Consider the following 21,833-nt stretch of genomic DNA (forward strand, 5'->3'; position numbering starts at 1 on the left):
TCGACATGGTTTTCTTTAGTACTTTGAATATGTTTATAGTGTTGGCTTAGAGTTTTTGTCTCCTAAGTCCAATATCTGGGTTTCCTCAGGGACAGATTCTATTGCCTGCTTTTTTTTTTTTTGGCAATGTATGGGCCATACCTACCTGTTTCTTTATGTATCTCATAGTTTTTTTGTTGAAAGATGTACTTTTTAAGTAGTAATATATTGTAGCAAGGGGCTTCCTAGTTGGCGCTTGTGGTAAAGAATCCTCCTGCAAATGCAGAAAACATAAGAGACCCAGGTTCAATTCCTAGGTTGGGGAGATCCCCTGGAGGAGGAAATGGCAACCCACTCCGTTATGCTTGCCTGGAGAATTCCATGGACAGAGGAGCCTGGCGGGCTACAGTCCATAGGGTCTCAAAGAGTCCCACGCAGCCGAAGTGACCTAGCACACATACATATTGTAGCAACTTTGAAAACCAAAGTATTCCTGTCCCCTGACCTGGACTTATTGTTGATTGTTGTTGTTGCCTTTTGTGCGTTAGTGACTTTCCTGGACTAATTTTTTAAAGTCATGTGTAGCCACTGAAATTTCTGCCTGGCTAGCTGTTGATTGCATAGAAATTCCTTAAATGCCTTGAACCAATAATTCTCCCAGCCTTGGAAGAGTTCTGTCTGTGTGTGGGGCATACTTTGAACATTTTGACAGCTTGGAGCGCTGTCTTAGCCTTCACTTCCTGCTTGTGTAAAACCTCAAGTTCAGCCAGAGGTAAGAGATTAGAATCATTCTCAGGTCTTTCTTGGGCATTCACATTCCTAGTTTTCTAAGAATATTTTGGAGCTTTTCAGAGCCTCCTATGAACATCTAATTTTCCAGATTTTTCTTTATCTTATTTACGCAGTTGTATTACTTCCTCAGGCAGCTGTGATGTTAAGCTATTGCCACTGATTTTGTTTGACACATGCTGTGGCTCAGATGGTAAAGCGTCTGTCTACAATGTGGGAGACCCGGGTTCGATCCCTGGGTCGGGAAGATCCCCTGGAGAAGGCAGTGGCAACCCACTCCAGTACTATTGCCTGGAAAATCCCATGGATGGAGGAGCCTGGTAGGCTACAGTCCATGGGGTTGCAAAGAGTCGGACACAACTGAGCGACTTCACTTTGACTTTCACTGAGAGGAGGGCTGTTTGTACTGAGTTATCTCTGAGTCAGGTCAAATAAAATCTTAAGACTGTAGGTTTCTTAAGAAGCTGCCAAACAAGTCAGATAGTGGTAGGGATAGGGTGCTTGGAAAACTCCAAACCGTTTTTACCCCCACACACTTGTGTTTGAGAGACTGCTTGGTTTTCACATCTACCACAGAGTTGGGAGAGGAGGATAAAAATAGTGTATGGTAAAACCTCACAAACTTGTTGTTCTTTGAGATTCAGCTGTTTTTCTTGAAGAAACACTTCTTGGGCTGCTGCAAGTTGTTGGTTAATTTCCAGAATTCTCAGAAGTTGATTTTGAAAAGTTTTGCTAATATTCTTGCTGCTTTTATGGAAAAGCAGATTTTTGGAAGTCTTATGATGCCATTTTGGAAGAGCTTCTTCATAGTTTTCTTTATGGAAAAATGTAAAAGATCATTGTGAGAGGAATGGAAAGTAGGAGAGTGAAAGCAGAAGCAGGCAGACGAATGATGATGGTAATTTGGACTAGAGTACTGGTGTTGAATGGAAAGAAACTGAGGGGCATGGAATTAGCTTTGTAAAAACTCACTAAATGTCGTAATTCTAAAGCTTTCCCTGATCATTATAACAATCACCTGTTATAGGTGGTACTGTCTTTATTTCATAGGTAAAGTTAAGTTCAGAAAGCTTTAAGTAGTTTGCCTACAGTCAGAGTAAGAAAAAAAATCAGAATTATAAATGCTATTTAAAAAAAAAAAAAAAGAAATGCTATTTACCTGACTCCAATTTTCTCCACATCTGTGCATTTGTCTCATGACATTAAAATCAAAGTTATGAGTCAAATATTAAGTTTAGAATAAACATTTACAGTAAGATAGACTGTCTTCCTTACTTAATTTCTTTGCATAATTTCATTCCTGCTTTTAAGGAAGTGAGACTTTAGTTATTCGAAGTTTTTGGTGGACAGCTGGAATGATAATCAGGAAAGAGGAAGAATGTGACACTTCCCTTAAAGTTAAGTGGTCTCTATATTTATCATAAGTGAAATCCAACACAGTCAACTATTTCTTCTTTTAATGTTACTGATTACCGGAACAAATGTTGTTACCAATTTATCATGGTTTCTTGTTACTAATATAAGCTGTTATTTCATGTCTTTCCCACCCACCCTCCCCATGTGTAAGATGTTTATTAGGGAGTAGCCCAGGAGCAAGCTTATGCCCCTGGGAGGGAAGAGGGGAAGAGGCAGGGTGGCAGAGAGAAGACAAGCTGTGCTGAAGGCCTAAACTCATGTCTTAAAACATGATTTTGTGACAGGCTTATTATTTGTATGCCTTTGAAGCTATATTTCAGGTATTATAGGTTAATCTGTAAGTTATATGTTCATACATACATATTTTTATTATTACAAAAGTAACTCATAATTACTTTTGGAAAAATCTCAGACAATAAAAATTATATTCCTCTCGTTCCATTCCTCACCCTCCATTCCAGTTCTAGAGTTAACTGTTTTTATTTCAATATTTTGAGATATCTTGTGATATATGTACAACTATACACACATATACACATAGGCTCACACGTATACCTACATGCTTTTTAAATGTTAGCATGGTAATATGTTTATTTTCTCAATTTATCCACCTAATTATTTTAACAGCTATTATATCCATAATATGGAATATTTAACAGCTAAATAATATTCCATATTATGGATATACCAGTTTAATATTTTTGATTTTTTATTCAGATAAAATGGTGATGTGCTAGTGGTAAAGAATCATCTGCCAAGGCAGGAGACACAAGAGATGCAGGTTTGATCTCTGGGTTGGGAAGATCCCCTGGAGTAGGAGGTGGTAACCCACTCTAGTATTCTTACCTGGGAAATATAATATTCCATACTATGAATATGTTTTCATAATATGGATCCCATATTATGAATCCAGTTTAGTATTTTTGACTTTTTATTCAAGAAGAAGATAAAAATCTGTAGTAAGAGATGAGGTAGAGTGGTTGAGGGTTTTTGCGTTTTCTTGGGTACATGTGAAAAGGCACAAAGTAGTCTTTGTTTCTTTGTCGTTCTAGAAAAGACTACAGAAATGACAGACAAAAGTATATTTTCTAGTTGCTACCATTTAATTGGTAGCTTTTTATATTTGTTACTGAAGTGAGTTTTAAGCTCACCGGTCATTTACTTATTTATACATTAAGTTTTTATTTTACTCTTGTTGATTTGAGATGAAAATTGCAGTTTTTTACGGAGAGGAATTCTTCTCATAAATGTGAGACTGAGGTAATGCAGAGTACACAGCATCTCCTTGGAAACGAGACTTTCGTGGGATAGAACCAAGTACTTTTAAGATGGGTACTTTATCCTTAGGAAATGATTCAGGAAGTCTGGCAAGAAGGGAAGTCTTGCTGTAAAGGAAATTCAGGAAATGGGAACTCAGTTATTAAAGTCTCAGGTTTGTTTGTCATAATTCATTTCAAGAATGTTCTAATGACCAAGCTATAAACATATGGTAAGTAACAGTTTCACTTCTAGCTCCTAGATGGTGCGAATTTATCACTAAGGAATGGGAATGCATTGTTTTAAATGAAGTGAAAATTTTACTATCATTAATACTTGACAGTTGATTGAACTGTAGATGTATGCTTTTTGGGAGATAGTATTCAAAATGTATTAGGGCACTCAACTTTTCTGTTTCTCTTGTTCTGTAGTAAAGGGTTGGTAGCATTTTTTATGTTAATGAAAAGAGAAAAACTATCCTGGGGTTTCCACAATCATTTCAGAAAAATATTTTTCAATAGTCTCAAAGAAACATTTCCGATTAGAAGTTATGAAAGCAACTCAAACAATGGCAAGGAAGTGTTTTTCTAAAAACTTTTTTTAAATGATAAGGTTGTTAGAAGACCCATATGTGTTAAAAAAAAAAAAAAATGAATCTTTTTTTTGAAATTGGGGTATTACTACTACCAGAATTGGAAAATTCTTCTTATATTTGTGTTAGCAACACTGGAAGTCACTGAGTAAAGATAGTCGTTGATCAAATTTAGTGATTTTCCCCTCCCCCTAACAAGACGTTACACTGTTTTAGTTTTGAAGAGTGCTACTAAAAGCATTATTTATTATATTTTAAAAGATAAAAAATATTTTACCTTCAGATGGCTTTCTAGAATGTTGACACTATTACCTTCATTTGAATTCTTTGGAAGGAGTATGTTCTCATTAATTGGAGGGAAATATTTTTTCATGTTAATTGAAATTCAGTGAGGCTTTTAAGAACTGAAGTTAAAATTGCTTCATGTGTTTATTAATATAGATATTTTTTCAGCTGTAGTATACTCTTGTCAAAGTATCTCGTTTACTTTCTTTTATTACTTTTATTTTGAAATAATTTCATGTGTTTATTAATTTAGATATTTCTCTTAAAATATACTATATCAAAGCATTTATAAATTTTATTTTCTTAGTTTTATATTTTTAATTTTGAAATAATGGGAAACATGCAGAGAAGTTGTGATATTAGTTCAAAGAACTCCTGTATATCCCTCATCTGGATCCCCCAGTTGCTAACATTTTACCATATTTGGTTTATAATTCTCTTTTCCTATAACTGTTACTGTTATTTTCTGAACCATTTGAGAAAGAGTTGTGGACATGATGTCCCATTATCCCTAAACCGTTCAACAAATACTGAATATAACCACAGTACAACCCTTAAAATTAAGACATTAACATTGATACAATACTGCTATCCAATCTGCAGACCCTATTCAAATTTCACTGATGCTCCAGTTCAGTTCAGTTTAGTCGCTCAGTCATGTCTGACTCTTTGTGATCCCATGAACCACAGCATGCCAGGCCTCCCTGTCCCTCACCAACTCCCGGAGCCTACCCAAACTGATGTCCATTGAGTCTGTGATGCCATCCAACCATCTCATCCTCTGTCGTCCCCTTCTCCTCCTGCCCTCAGTCGTTCCCAGAATCAGGGTCTTTTCCAGTGATTCAGTTCTTCGCATCAGGTGGCCAAAGTATTGGAGTTTCAGCTTCAACATCAGTCCTTCCAATGAATATTCAAGACTGATCTCCTTTAGGATGGACTGGTTGGATCTCCTTGCAGTCCAAGGGACTCTCGAGTCTTCTCCAACACCACAGTTCAAAGCGCTCAGCTTTCTTTATAGTCCAACTCTCACATCCATACATGACTCCTGGAAAAACCATAACTTTGACTAGATGGACCTTTGTTGGCAAAGTAATGTCTCTGCTTTTCCACATGCTATCTAGGTTGGTCATAACTTTCCTTCCAAGGAGTAAGTGTCTTTTAATTTCATGGCTGCAGTCACCATCTGGAGTGATTTTGGAGCCCAGAAAAATAAAGTCAGCTACTGTTTCCACTGCTTCAGTAGTAGTTTTTTATAAATACCTTTCCCTTTCTGGTCCAGAATCAAGTACCTAGAAAGAAGTATATCAGGAATTTAGATCAGATAGATAGACTGTAGTATCCAGCTCTGTACTACGTGCTTACATTACAAGTAACTTATTTAATTGACTGGATTCTGGGTTCTTAATTGTTACTCCCTTGGTTTGTTCCCTGACGTTTGATGACCAAAATAATGCATTTTTTTTATCCTTTGTCCTGGATTGTCAGGCTTTGCTCATACTACCTAGCCTGGTTTGAACTTTTTGCCTGACTCTTGATCCTAGCATTCAGTCTCATCTGTCTTTTTTGTTTCCTTCACATAATAATGGAGCTTCCCTCATAGCTCAGCTGTTAAGGAAATCACTTGCAATGCGGGAGACCTGGGTTCAATACCTGGGTTGGGAAGATCCCCTGGAGAAGGGATAGGCTGCCCACTCCAGTATTTTGGCTTGGAGAATTGCATGAGCTGTATAGTCCATGGGGTGGCAAAGAGTTGGACACGACCGAGCGACCTTCACTTTCACATAATAACATGTATCGGATAGATAATATTCAAGTCTCTTCTGTGTAGGAAGTAGGGAACATATGAAACTACTGGCATTCAGGGTAATTTCATGTGTCACAGCCTGTATTAGGACAATATCAAGCTGAACAGAGTTACATGCCTAGAACGATGTGTGTGTGTAGAATATGATCTACTGTGAATCTTAGGGTAGGCAGAATGTGCTCTGCAGTTATTTTGGATTATGCACCTTCCTGTAGGCTCTGTAATCTTAGTCTGATTTATTCACAAAGAGAAACTTCTCATGTGGTAGCTTATTTAGTGAGGGAGTGAACTAAAGAAATCATATTCTATTACTTGGAATTGATTCACAGCCAATTTTGGAATAGAATGTTATAGAAAGAATATTAACTACCTGAGAATTAAATATTGCTGGGAGAAATATCAATAACCTCAGATATGCAGATGACACCACCCTTATGGCAGAAAGTGAAGAAGAACTAAAGAGCCTCTTGATGAGAGTGAAAGAGGAGAGTGAAAAAGTTGGCTTAAAACTCAACGTTCAGAAAACTAAGATCATGGCATCTGGTCCCATCACTTCATGGCAAATAGATGGGGAAACAGTGGAAACAGTGTCAGACTTTATTTTTTTGGGCTCCAAATTGCTGCTGATGGTGATTGCAGGCATGAAATTAAAAGACGCTTACTCCTTGGAAGGAAGGTTATGACCAACCTAGATAGCATATTTAAAAGCAGAGACATTACTTTGCCAACAAAGGTCCGTCTAGTCAAGGCTATGGTTTTTCCAGTGGTCATGTATGGATGTGAGAGTTGGACAGTGAAGAAAGCTGAGTGCCGCAGAATTGATGCTTTTGAACTGTGGTGTTGGAGAAGACTCTTGAGAGTCGTTTGGACTGCAAGGAGATCCAACCAGTCCATCCTAAAGGAGATCGGTCCTGGGTGTTCATTGGAAGGACTGATGTTGAAGCTGAAACTCCAATACTTTGGCCGCCTCATGCGAAGAGTTGACTCATTGGAAAAGACCCTAATGCTGGGAAGGATTGGGGGCAGGAGGAGAAGGGGACGACAGAGGATGAGATGGTTGGTTGGCATCACCGACTCGATGGGCATGGGTTTGGGTGAACTCCGGGAGTTGGTGGTGGACAGGGAAACCTGGTGTGCTGCGATTCGTGGGGTCGCAAAGAGTCGAACATGACTGAGCGACTGAACTGAACTGAGTATGATTCAGATTTGCATCAGTTTCTAAAAGTTGGAGGTTTATTTCCTATAGCTAAGTTTATTATGATTCTAGTCATTAAATGGAGAAGCTTTTAAGTTATTTGAAAATGGGCATTATAACAGTTGGCTAGCTTCTAAATGGTAGGTTTTCCAAGGAGAAAGTTAGATTATAAAATAGCATAAACTTCTGATTAAAAGCCATGCTTTCACCTAAATGTAAAGCCAGACACTGTAAAACTCTCAGAGGAAAACATAGGCAGAATTCTCTTTGACAAATTGCAGTGACATCTTTTTTGACCCACCTAAAATAATGAAAGTAAAAACAAAAATGAACAAATGGGACCTAATTAAAAGCTTTTGCCCAACAAAGGAAGCCATCAAAAGACAACCTTCAGAATGGGAGAAAATATTTGCAAATGAAGAAAGTGACATGGGATTAATTTCCAAAATATACAGTGCAGCTCAATATTAAAAAAAAACAACTGAATCAAAAAATGGATGGAAGACCTAAATAGACATTTCTCCAAAGAAGATATACGGATGGCCAACACACACATGAAAGGGTGCTCAACATCAGTAATTATTAGAGAAATGCAAATCAAAACTACAATGAGATATCACCTCATACTGATCAGAATGGCTATCGTCAAAAAATCTACAGACAGTACATGCTGGAGAGAGTGTGAAGAAAAGGGAAGCCCCTTACACTGTCAGTGGGAATGTAAATTGGTACAGCTGCTATGGAGAACAGTGTGGGCGTTCCTTAAACTAAAAAATAGAAGTACATATGACCCAGCAATCCCACTCCTGGGCATATAACTGGAGAAAAGCATGATTCCAAAAGATGCATGCACTCCAGTGTTCATTGCAGCACTATTTAAAATAACCAGAATGTGGAAGCAATCCAAATGTCTGTCAACAGAAGAATGGATAAAGTTGGGACATATACATATACAATGACATATTACTCAGCCATAAAAAGGATCAAAATTGTGCCATTTGTAGAGATATGGTTGTATCTAAAGACTGTTACACAGAATGAAGTAAGTCAGAAAAAAGTAGATATTGTATATTAATGCATATATGTGAAATCTAGAAGAATGGTTTAGATGTTCTTATTTGCAAAGCAGAAATATAGGCACAGACGTAGAGAACAAATGTATGGGTACCATGGGGGAAAGGGAGAGGGGTGGGATGAATTGGGAGACTGGCATATATACATCGTGTGTATGTGTGTATTAGTAGCTCAGTCATTTCCGACTGCAGTCCCTGGCTACAGCCAGGCTCCTCTGTCCATGGAATTCTCCAGGCAAGAATACTGGAGTAGGTAGTTATTCTCTTCTCCAGGGGATCATCCTGTCCCAGGGATCGAACCTGGGTCTCCTGTATTGCAGGCAGATTCTTTACTGTCTGAGTCACCAGGGAAGCCACCACTACTATGTATAAAATACTAAATGACTAATAAGAACCTACTGTATGGGAAATTCTATTCAGTGCTCTGTGGTGACCTAAATGGGCAGGAAATCTAAAAAAGAGGCTATATATAGGTATATGTATGGCTGATTCATTTTACTAGACAGTAGAGGCTGACACAGCAGTGTAAAGCAACTATACCTTGGAAAAAAGTCATAATTTCTCATAGTGATAAAATATTAAATGTAAGTTTAAACTCTATTTGGATAGGAGTTTGTGTTATCAGAAGCAGTGATTTGATTTCTGGAAAGTATATTGAGAAAGGGGAATATTTTCATTGCAGTTGGCCTCAACTACACGCATGAAGAATCCTTTGTAAATCCATGTGACTGTGCTTTAAGAGCTGCAGATGGTTGAGCAAAATGCAACTTGCCTTCGGTTTTATGAATTCACCAGACTTGTGCGCCCTCTTGTGTTCATAGTTAAGACTGTCCTACCTTTCAGTAGTTTGATAGATTGGGTTGGTATATGTGCAGTGTTGTGAAGAGATTAAAAGTTTTCAAGTATAATGATAATTATTCAATACATATTATCTAATCTCATTATTAGAAGAGGGAAGAATGTGAAGTGTTTCCCTGGTTCTGTCACCAACATTTACTTTCACATATTCCACATCAAATTGCGCTGAGAGAGGGCATCAGAGAGCAGACAGACTGAAACCACAATCACAGGCAGCTAGCCAATCTGATCACGCGGACCACAGCCTGGTCTAACTCAGTGAAACTAAACTATGCCGTGTGGGGCCACCCAAGACGGACGGGTCATGGTGGAGAGGTCTGACAGAATGTGGTCCACTGGAGAAGGGCATGGCAAACCACTTCAGTATTCTTGCCTTGAGAACCCCATGACGAGTATAAAAAGGCAAAAAGATAGGACACTGAAAGATGAACTCCCCACGTTGTTAGGTGCCCCGTATGCTACTGGAGATCAGTGGAGAAATAACTCCAGAAAGAACGAAGGGATGGAGCCAAAGCAAAAACACCACCCAGTTGTGGATGTGACTAGTGATAGAAGCAAGATCCGATGCTGTAAAGAGCAATATAGCATAGGAACCTGGAATGTTAGGTCCATGAATCAAGGCAAATTGGAAGTGGTCAAACAGGAGATGGCAAGAGTGAACATCGACATTCTAGGAATCAGCAAACTAAGATGGACTGGAATGGGTGAATTTAACTCAGATGACCATTGTATCTACTGCTGTGGGCAGGAATCCCTTAGAAGAAATGGAATAGCCATCATGGTCAACAAAAGAGTCCGAAATGCAGTACTTGGATGCAATCTCAAAAATGACAGAATGATCTCTGTTTCCAAGGCAAACCATTCAATATCACGGTAATCCAAGTCTATACCCTGACCAGTAATGCTGAAGAAGCTGAAGATGAACGGTTCTATGAAGACCTACATGACCTTTTAGAACTAACACCCAAAAAAGATGTCCTTTTCATTATAAGGGACTGGAATGCAAAACTAAGAAGTCAAGAAATACCTGGAGTAACAGGCCAATCTGGCCTTGGAGTACAGAATGAAGCAGGGCAAAGGCTAATAGAGTTTTGCCAAGAGAACGCACTGGTCATAGCAAACACCCTCTTCCAACAATACAAGAGACGACTCTACACATGGACATCACCAGATGGTCAACACCGAAATCAGATTGATTATATTCTTTGCAGCCAAAGATAGAAAAGCAATATATAGTCAACAAAAACAAGACTGAGAGCTGACTGTGGCTCAGATCATGAACTCCTTCTTGCCAAATTCAGTCTTAAATTGAAGAAAGGAGGGCAAACCACTAGACCATTCAGGTATGACCTAAATCAAATCCCTTATGATTTTACAGTGGAAGTGAGAAATAGATTTAAGGGACTAGATCTGATAGAGTGCCTGATGAACTATGGACGGAGGTTCATGACATTGTCCAGGAGACAGGGATCAAGACCATCCTCAAGAAAAAGAAATGCAAAAAAGCAAAATGGCTGTCTGAGGAGGCCTTACAAATAGCTGTGAAAAGAAGAGAAGTGATAAGCAAAGGAGAAAAGAAAAGATATACCCATTTGAATGCAGAGTTCCAAAGAATAGCAAGGAGAGATAGAAAGCCTTCCTTAGTGATCAATGCAAAGCAATAGAGGAAAACAATAGAGTGGGAAAGACTAGAGATCTCTTCAAGAAAATTAGAGATATCAAGGGAATATTTCATACGAAGATGGACTCAATAAAGGAGAGAAATGGTATGGACCTAACAGAAGCAGAAGATATTAAGAGGAGGTGGCAAGAATACACAGAAGAACTATACAAAAAAGATCTTCACGACCCAGATAATCACGATGGTGTGATCACCAACCTAGAGCCAGATATCCTGGAACGTGAAGTCAAGTGGGGCTTAGGAAGCATCACTACGAACAAAGCTAGTGGAGGTGATAGAATTCCAGTTGAGCTATTTCAAATCCTGAAAGATGATGCTGTGAAAGTGCTGCGTTCACTCCATATGCCAGCAAATTTGGAAAACTCAGCAGTGGCCACAGGACTGGAAAAGGTCAGTTTTCATTCCAATCCCAAAGAAAGGCAATGCCAAAGAATCCTCAAACTACCACACAATTGTACTCATCTCACACTAGTAAAGTGATGCTCAAAATTCTCCAAGCCAGGCTTCAGCAATATGTGAACCGTGAACTTGCAGATGTTCAAGCTGGCTTTAGAAAAGGCAGAGGAACCAGAGATCAAATTGCCAACATCTGCTGGATCATCCAAAAAACAAGAGAGTTCCAGAAAAACATCTGTTTCTGCTTTATTGATATGCCAATGCCTTTGTGTGGATCACAATAAACTGTGGAAAATTCTGAAAAAGATGGGAATACCAGGCCACCTGACCTGCCTCTTGAGAAACCTGTATGTCAGAAAGCTACAGTTAGAACTGGACATGGAACAACATACTGGTTCCAAACAGGAAAAGGAGTATGTCAAGGCTGTATATTGTCACCTTGCTTATTTAACTTATATGCAGAGTACATCATGAGAAACACTGGGCTGGATGAAGCACAAGCTAGAATCAAGATTGCTGGGAGAAATGTCAGTAAACTCAGATATGCAGATGACACCACCCTTATGGCAGAAAGTGAAGAAGAACTAAAGAGCCTCTTGATGAAAGTGAAAGAGGAGAGTGAAAAGTTGGCTTAAAACTTGACATTCAAAAAACGAAGATCATGGCATCTGGTCCCATCACTTCATGGCAAATAGATGGGGAAACAGTGGCAGACTTTATATTTTTGGGCTCCAAAATCACTGCTGATGGTGATTGCAGCCATGACATTAAAAGATGCTTACTCCTTGGAAGGAAAGTTATGCCCAACCTACACATCATATTAAAAAGCCAGAGACATTACTTTGCCAACAAAGGTCCATCTGGTCAAAGCTATGGTTTTTCCAGGAGTCATGTATGGATGTGAGAGTTGGACTATAAAGAAAGCTGAGCACCAAAGAACTGGTGCTTTTGAACTGTGGTGTTGGAGAAGATGCTTGAGAGTCCCTTGGACTGCAAGAAGATGCAACCAGTCCATCCTAAAGGAGATCAGTCCTGGGTGTTCATTGGAAGGACTGATGTTGAAGCTGAAGCTCCAATACTTTGGCCACCTGATGTGAAGAGCTGACTTATCGGAAAAGACCCTAATGCTGGGAAAGATTGAGGGCAGGAGGAGAAGAGGATGACAGAGGATGAGATGGTTGGATGACAAAACCCACTCAATGAGCATCGGTTTGGGTAGACTCTGGGAGGTGGTGATGGACAGAGAGGCCTGGCGTGCTGCGGTTCATGGGGTCGCAAGGAGTCGGACACGACTGAGTGACTGAACTGAACTGAACATCAAATTTTATTGTATTTAGTTAATGCATTTATTTTAGTGTATGTAAGTTATTTTTTAAAAGACTTAGAAGGTTTAATTATACCATTATTTTTATATGAAGTTTCTATGGCTGTTATAGACTCTATTGGTTGATGAAAATAATAAGAGCTTGGAACATTGTAATTGTTCAATAAATATTTGTTAAAAGGAAAAATGAAGTATCATAACTGATGATACTTATTGATTAAAAGATTTGAAATTAATTGGATAATTGCACCTTGCTTTATTATGAAGGACAGCTTGTTGCTATGGTTGCAAAGAAACCTGGAGAAGAAGTGACTTTTTAATCTTTGGGTCAATATTTAATTGAAATAGGACCTTTATATGAATACTTTATGGCACTTAATAACCACATTAAAGTCTCCCTATAGCCTTTTTCTAATTGACATGAAACTAGAGCTCTTCTCCTCCCCCCAACCCCCAGTTATTTGAACTCTTCATGGACAGAATTATTGTGATTGATTTTATGGATCCCATTACAATCAGATCACCTTTGGTGCGGATTTATGTTTTGTGCCAAACTGATGGTAGAAACTTACCAAATAGTATCCCTGGTGGCTCAGACAGTAAAGCGTCTGTCTACAATGAGGAAGACCCGGGTTTGATCCCTGGGTGGGGAAGATCTCCTGGAGAAGGAAATGGCAATCCAGTCCAGTATTCTTGCCTGGAAAATCCCATGGACAGAGGGACCTGGTAGACTACAGTCGATGGGGTCTCAAAGAGTCGGACACGACTGAGCGACTTCACTCACTTCACTCACTCATCATAAACAAAGGATTCCTTTCAAAAGGGGGAGAAATTTAAAAGGTGATTATAAAGGATTTGCTACCAGAGGTTCAGAATTTGAGATTGCCTTGCCTGTCTGCTGGTTCCAAATTGGGAAAGAAGCATGTCAAGGCTGTATATTGTCATCCTGTTTATTTAACTTATATGCAGAGTACATCATGCGAAATGCTGGGCTGGATGAAGCACAAGTGGAATCAAGGATGACGGGAGAAATATCGATAACCTCAGATATGCAGATGACACCATCCTTACGGCAGAAAGCAAAGAGGAACTAAACAGCCTCTTGATGAAAGTGAAAGAGGAGAGTGAAAAAGATGGCTTAAAACTCGATATTCAGAAAATGAAGATCATGTCATTCAGTGCCATCACTTCATGGCAGATAGATGGGGAAACAATGGAAACAGTGGCAGACTTTATTTTCTTGGGCTCCAAAATCACTGCGGATGTTGACTGCAGCCATGAAGTTAAAAAGACACTTGCTCTTTGGAAGAAAAGCTGTTACCAACCTAGACAGCATGTGAAAAAAGCAGAGACATTACTTTGCCATCAAAGGTCCGTCTAGTCAAAGCTATGATTTTTCCAGTAGTTTATGTATGGACGTGAGAGTTGGACCATAAAGAAATCTGAGTGCTGAAGAATTGATGCTTTTGAGAGTCCCTTGGACCGCAAGGACATCAAACCAGTCAGTCCTAAGAGATATCAGTCCTAAATATTCATTAGAAGGACTGATGCTGAAGCTGAAGCTCCAATACTTTGGCCACCTGATGAAGAACTGACTCGTTGGAAAAGACACTGATGCTGGGAAAGATTGAAGGCAGGAGGAGAAGGGGATGACAGATGGTTGGATGGTATCAATGATTTGATAGGCATGAGTTTGAGTAAGCTCCGGGAGTTGGTGATGGACAGGGAGGCCTGGCGTGCTGCAGTCCATGGGGTCACAAAGAGTCGGACACAACTGAGCAACTGAACTGAACTGCCTGCTTACTAGATAATAATAAAACCCTCTTACTTTTGATTTGTGTAGGTAGGTATAGGCTAATTTGTACAATTCAGAGATGGAAATAAATATGGCTTTATATGACTTTCTTGATCATATTCTCAAATTTAATACAACTTTTTAAAGAATGAGATACAAGATTCTTCATGTAAATTCCACATGGTTCTGTAACTATAATGTCACAGAGAAGTGGCTTTGTCTTTGATTTTAGTGTTAATTTGTCCTGTACAGAATCTTGCCTGTGCTTGTGCCTTGGTAATTTTCACTGAACGAGTATTACTGATGTGGTAAGTTGCAGTCATGTCCGACTCTGCGACCCTGTGGAGTATAGGACAATAGCCCGCCAGGTTCCTCTGTCCATGGGGTTTTCCAGGCAAGAATACTGGAGTGGGTTGCCATTTCTTCCTCCAAGAATCTTCCCAACCCAGAGATTGAACCCATGTCTCTTATCTTACGTCTCCTGCATTGGCATGCATGCTCTTTATCACTAGCGCTACTTGGGAGGTAGTTTACCAAGTCACCAATTCAAAAAGAAAGTACTTTTGGAAAAAGTTACTTACACATAGTATATTTTTCTAAAGACCCCCTGCTCTGTATCATGAATAATCACACCTGTATTCCTGCTCCTTTTGTTCTTTTTGTATGCAGTCTGTAGATTTGTACTTTGATTTTCTTTTAGCTTTGACCTCACCGTTAGCAGATTTAAGAGAATTATTATTTTTTGCACCAAGTGGGTAGAGGAAATTTTGCTATCTCTTCATATTCAGGATAACCTATAAATTATTTGACAAATAATAAACATTAATTGCAAATTTAGCACCATGTTGACTATTTCTTGGTTACAAGTGATACATTTTTTTTAATTTATCTTTAGGCAATTTACATACATGCAAAATTGTCAACTTTCAAATTGTTTACATTTATTATTTCATTTTTTACTCTGTATCAACCTTATGAGGTCAGCATGGTAAGCATTTTTATCTCTTAGAGAAGAAGGAAGCATCTGGAGGGATTGTGATTTAACTTCATGAATTATTATATGCAGAAGTTCTTGATAAAATATAAAAATAAAAATTTTATTATTGTCTACTAGACTATTCTCAAACTTAAGTCTTTTTAAGTCTACGATTAATTTTTCCTATATACTATGTATTTTTCCATATAACTAGATTGTATCATATTGACTCCTTGACATACTACTAGTGGCCAATAACTTTTCTCTATAATAATTTTGTTAATATTCATGGTGGACTGAAAATAGTGTAGTGTGTATTACAGTGTAATTCCAGGTCACTTCTGTATTCTTGCCTACATATTGGAGGTAATTTTTAGCCCCTTTTACTATCCATATTTTGGTTTAGGAAACAGGGATGAAATTGTGTGTTTAAACAAAAACAAACCAACTAAAGTACAAAATCAAAATCTTGTGTACATAGTTACTTTTGTAGGAACTTGTGTACTATTACAGTGTAATATTATCAGTAAAAAACAACAGGGAGTGATATAGAAACACAGAGTGGAATGGTGGTTGCCAGGGGTTAGGGGGAGAGGGAAATAGGCAGTGTGGTTCAGTGGGTATAGATTTGGCAAGATAAAAAAGTTCTGGAAATCCGATGCATAACAATGTGAATACACTTAATAGTACTGAACTATACACTTAAATATAGCTAAGATGGTAATTTTGTTACCTTTTTTTACCATAAAAATAAAAACACCTTAGATAGGTAGATAATACACAAAGTTCAAATGTCCAGGAACCAGCTACCTAGAATATGCGAATGATAATATTTTTTGTGCATTGACTATTGGTGAGGTTAAATTTAACTGACTCTTGATGTTGTAGCTTGAAACTGGCCTTGAGGCCTCCATAGCACCTTTGTCATCTCAGGAGAAATTTAAACCTGCACTTAATTTTTAGGCGATTGCTGTATTTTGTTCAGTTAATTCGGTGAGAAGTGTTCTCACTTCTAAATGGATACTTTTTCTTTCTGATTTCTCTGGTAAGAGGAAGAGATTTATTATATTTAATGATACTTCCATGCTTTCACTCAGGAACCTCCTCTCCAGATGCCTGTCTGGCACTCATCATGAGCTATTTGGAGATATCTTAGGCTTTGCAAAATTAATAAGTGATTAGCATAAGATCCTAGTACTGTCATTTATAATGTACAGTGGTTTATGCAGGAGCCCTTCAGTTTCTCCCAATAAGAGACTGTCAAAATCTCATTCTAACTTCTATTAAAACGTTAGCAGACACTGTTGTTTTATCCTTAGTCTGAAGATTTAATTATAAAATAACTTTTCGCTGAAAAGTAATTTATTAAAATAGAAAGGCTCCCTAAAGAACAGCATAGTAATTTTCCTTTCTCAGAATCAGTTTCCTTTTAATGCTACCAACCATACAAATGCAGCAATTCAGATTGGCAAATACATGTTATGGAGTCTTAAAGAATTTTCCATTTCATTCAGAGTGAAATTCTTATCATGACCCAAGAACGCCCTGCCCACCTCTCTGATTTCATATTTTATCACTCATTCATTGGCCCACTGCTCTAATCATGGTTTTTGTTTTTTTGTTTTCCCTCCTGTCCCTTGAATGTTTCCATTTCTTTCCCACTTTGGCATTTGTCCCCTGAAATTGTCTTTTCCCATATATTAATAGTTATAGCTGGTTATTTTTTGTGTTCAAATACCAGCTGAATATCACTGCCTAATCTAATGTAACTACATAGCCATCTGTAGTCACACTGCCCTGCTTTAGTTTTCTCCATAGCTCTTCTTACTACTTGATAGTTTTTTGGATTTTTTTGTCATCCGCCTTTGCCTCCTAGAATGTATGTTCCATGAGACTAGGGAACTTGGCTTTCTTTTTCACCATTGTATCCTCTGTATCCAGAATAACCCCTGCTTGTAGCAAGTCCTTAATACTTGGAAGATGCCTGAATGGTTCTTTGCCGTGTCTTGCTGTGTGCTAGACACTGTACAAACCCCTGTGGGGGTACACAGCAGAGACTGCCAATTTGATAACCATAATACAGGAGTAGTAAGTCTTATAATAGAGGGATCTAGAAAATGTTATGGGACCACAGTTTAAGAGAGTAACTGGTTTCTCCTAGAGATGGGTCATAGGGTATTAGAAATGAATAACTGTATTAATGCTTCATATTTTACATTAAACCATTCTGTGGCACTTTGCTGATTAGAGTAATGACTAGTCTTTTAATTTTTAATGCTTCACTTAGCTTTGCTGTTTACTTTTCTGTAAAAAGATGGTTGTGATATTGACCTCAAGAATGTTCTAAAGATTAATCCCCTAATGTTGGCTAAGTGCTTTGTAAATGCAAAATGCTGTATAAGCCCTGATGTTCTTAATCATATTAACAACCACTTTCTATAATTAAGTTGTATTATGTACTTTGTTCCCAATTATTCAGACAAATAAATATGACAGTTAAAAATAGAGATTATTTAGGAAAGGCCTACGTGTTATTTGACATGGAGCTTTCGTATTGTGTTTTTAGTAGAAAATAATATGTGTTTTCTGTTTACGCCCGTTTTCTCAAAGGAGTAGTAATGTACTGTAACCCCCAGGAGGCAGTAGTATACCAAGAAGATAGTGTGCTTAGGCAGGCACACACACAGCAGTGCAAGTCTGGGAGTGATTAGTGACTTGGTTTAACATGCAGACTTCCCTTATCGATCAGATAGTGAAGGCTGCAACAGATATTTTGACTTTCATTTTCCCATATTTTTGTGATATCTTGTGTTTAAGCATTTTTCCTTCTTAAAGAGAGGATCCTATCTATTTCAGTAGTTGAAGTGTAATGATATCCAGGGATTGTTATACATACAGGGGTGCCCCACTTTATAATATACTATGCTATGCTATATTATAGATTTTCTCTAAAAGTTATGAATAGATTAGAATTCTAATAAATTGAATCTTACTTTAAATTTATTTTGGCAGTGAGTTTCAACCTTTGTTTCTACCCTAGAGTACTAAGGGATAAGATATACTTAAAGCTCTAACAGTGGCTTGCTGCTTCATTGATTCTCAGCTTATGGCAGTTTTTTCCCAGATCTTAGAGGGCTTCATGTTTCATTATATAATTAGAGTCCTACTTCAGAGAATTAGGATTATTCATCTTCATGAAATAAGGGTTGGCAGTCATCAAAAAGAATGTTACTTTAAATACTTTACCCTTGCATCACATTTGTCCTCAAGGGTTTTTTTATATTAAACACCAGCAACAGTGTTTTATAAAATATGGAAATTTAAAAAGCATGAAGCATTTGGGTGTTAATGGGTTCTTCTTGGGGATACTTCTGTGTGCTCCCATAATGCTCTGTCCTTATCACAACCATCAGTAGTGACCATTTACACTGTATTATAACTGACTGTTATTCTTCTCTGTATCCCTAGACTGTGAATTTCTTTTTTTAAAAATAATTTTATTTATTTGTTTTTTTATTTATTTATGGTTGTGCTGGGTCTTTGTTGCTGTGGGCTTTACTCTAGTTGTGGCAAGTGGAGGCTACTCTAGTTGCTGTGTGGGGGCTTCTCATTGTGGTGGCTTCTCTTGTTGCGGGGCATGAGCTCCAGGGCACACAGGCTTCAGTAGTTGTGGCACATGGGCTCAGTATTTTGCAGTTCCTGGGCTCTAGAGCGCATGGGCTTAGTTGCTCTGCAACATGTGGAATCTTCCCAGACCAGGGACTTAACCTGCGTCTCTTGTGTTGGTAGGTGGATTCTTTACCACTGAGCCACCAGGGAACCCTTGACTGTGAATTTCTTGAGTGTGGAAACTTTGTCTTGCTCACTTACGTGCTCCAGGTCCATAATGCCTAGTACATAATAAATGCTCAGCAAATATTGTAAATGAATGCTGGATTTGTGTAAACTGGAAATATTTTAAATAAAGATACTTAGTGCAGAATCAGATGCCATTTACAAAGGTCTTTTGCTGTAGAAGATATTTGGGAGTTGTTTTACACAATGTGTTGTATCAGTGAAATTTTAGGAAATTATGCTGGAAATACTGGTTTCAGAACTTTCTGAAAGCACTAATGGACACTTAAAACTGATTTTATTTCTCTGTGACAAAGATATGGATGCTGAAAGGTTAGGTAATGGTTTCTGAAGGTGGTTTGGCACATTGTTGCATTGATAACTAATTTTTGGAAATTACATGGAGTTGATGAGAACTAGCATTTTAACTAATTTCAAAATAGGTGTGAGACTTGATTTTAACGTTGAGTATTAACTGTAAAATGTGACATGCCTTGTAAAGCACATTCTGCAGTCTCTATGGCGATATGAAGATGTGAAACCCCTGCTCTTCCTCCTGTGGTATTCTACCCTTACACCAATACATACATTTTCCTGATAGTGATTTTAGAGTTGGCACATAAACGGTTGAGGCCATGCTCTCAGCTCAGTTAGCTTAAACAGATCAGTAACCTAAGGTATGTTCTATTTAGTTCTAGAAGTATATAGCCTTTGGCCAATGCTTGATTGTCTGCACTTTCACCTGCCTACAGTTAGGATAATTATGCTGTCATTACTGTCATCTGTAACTTGAAAGTTATGACCAACCTACACAGCATATTAAAAAGCAGAGACATTACTTTGCCAACAAAGGTCCATCTAGTCAAGGCTATGGTTTTTCCAGTAGTCATGTATGGATGTGAGAGCTGGACTATAAAGAAAGCTGAGTGCCGAAGAATTGATGCTTTTGAACTGTGGTGTTGGAGAAGACTCTTGAGAATCCCTTGGACTGCAAGGAGATCCAACCAGTCCATCCTAAAGGAGATCAGCCCTGGGTTTTCATTGGAAGGACTGATGTTGAAGCTGAAACTCCAATACTTTGGCCACCTGTTGCGAAGCGCTGACTCATTTGAAAAGACCCTGATTCTGGGAAAGATTGAGGGTGGGAGGAGAAGGGGACAACAGAGGATGAGATGGTTGGATGGCATCACCGACTCAATGGACATAGGTTTGGGTGGACTCTGGGAGTTGATGATGGACAGGGAGGCCTGGCGTGCTGCGATTCATGGGGTCGCAAAGAGTCGGACACGACTGAGCGACCGAACTGAACTGAACTGACTGTCATCTGTACTGAAAACTGCACAGCTTTACTGTTTTTTTGTTCTCTTTGTTTTCTGAAGTCCAGAACATGAGAAAATGCTCTGAAAAATACTTGAAGCTCTAGAATAAGAATTCTCACTACAGTGATTAACTTAGTTGTTTGGGGCTCATTGACAGATGAGTGCAAAGAACATTTTTTCCCCCATTGTGGTTTATAAGAATTGAGAAATAATTCAAAACACCCCTGTTCTCTTTTAAAAGCCATATAGAAACTCTGAATTCTCTGGGAAAGAGAGGCTACCAGTTGGCAATGGCTTTGGTACTGGATGTTACGGAAAATATTTTAATGCTTCATTGTACTAGATTCCCCGGAGTGTGTATTTTAAGTAAAAGATCTAGTACATTTTAGTAATTTATGTAATCCCTGATTAAAATTCTCAATTTATTGAAATTCCCAAATTATACTCTGACTAGTCTCCTGCTTTCAGAGTTTATTAAATATTGGAATTATCAATCTCATTATAAGGTCAAAAAAGCTGTAATTCCCCTTGGTGATGAGAGATAAGATTAGCTTATTAATAATTAAACAATACTGCAGAATAAATGTTCTCTGAAGCTCATATTGTCTCTAAACTTTTAGGTACAGCATAGATATCTCTCATCACAACTTCCATACTTTATCTGTGCCTTAACTGTAGCACTGGGGACTTCTTATTGTTGTCTTTGTATCTTTCAAGGGCAGTTGTTAAATATACTAGTGAATGAATGAGAAAACTTCTTCCAAGCTCGAGAAGCTTTGACCAGTAGCCTACAACTGATCTTTCCGCTGCGAGTACAAAACCTCATTCCTGAGAAGTCATTCTTCCTCTCTCTACTCCACTAGTCCTTCCAGCTAAGAGGTTTGAGCAGTAAAACTAGTAAATGACCATGAGTCCGTGGGGCCCTCAGGGGAATAAAGCAATAATTATGTGGGTGTGTAACTTTTAAATAACTACTTCAGTTTTGAATAGGTGACAGATGCTTATAGTATGAAATTCAAGAAGGTACAAAAAGTTATACAGTAAAAAATAAGTTTTCCTTTCATTCCTCTCCTTTAGACATCCAATTTCCCTCTTCAAAGGCAACTGCTGCTACTAGGCTGTTTTGCATCCTTCCCAGGTATTTGATGGATATATAAATGTCTCTCTCACTCTCTGTACACACTCATAGACACACACCAAAAAGTAAAATTAAAAAAAAATTATTTATTTTTGGCTGTGCTGGGTCTTTGTTGCAGGGCA

The 21,833-nt window shown here is 38.2% G+C and overlaps 1 protein-coding gene and 1 long non-coding RNA gene across 3 annotated transcripts in view; one reads left to right on the top strand and one right to left on the bottom strand.

Annotated features, from left to right (window-relative positions):
* The window catches only part of TTC28 (tetratricopeptide repeat domain 28), a 581,567-nt gene that overhangs the window by 30,989 nt on the left and 528,745 nt on the right, over positions 1 to 21,833 (top strand). The gene's annotated exons all lie outside the window — the stretch shown is intronic.
* On the bottom strand, positions 5,463 to 9,998 carry LOC145526630 (uncharacterized). Its single transcript, XR_014069040.1, has 2 exons — positions 8,691 to 9,998; positions 5,463 to 5,867 (listed from the first exon to the last, which is right to left on the bottom strand). It is a non-coding gene; the product is annotated as an uncharacterized LOC145526630 (long non-coding RNA).

This window comes from Giraffa tippelskirchi, chromosome 11 (genome assembly GCF_054371585.1).
Source record: "Giraffa tippelskirchi isolate mGirTip1 chromosome 11, T2T-mGirTip1v1.2.pri, whole genome shotgun sequence".
In the NCBI taxonomy this organism is placed as follows: domain Eukaryota; kingdom Metazoa; phylum Chordata; class Mammalia; order Artiodactyla; family Giraffidae; genus Giraffa; species Giraffa tippelskirchi.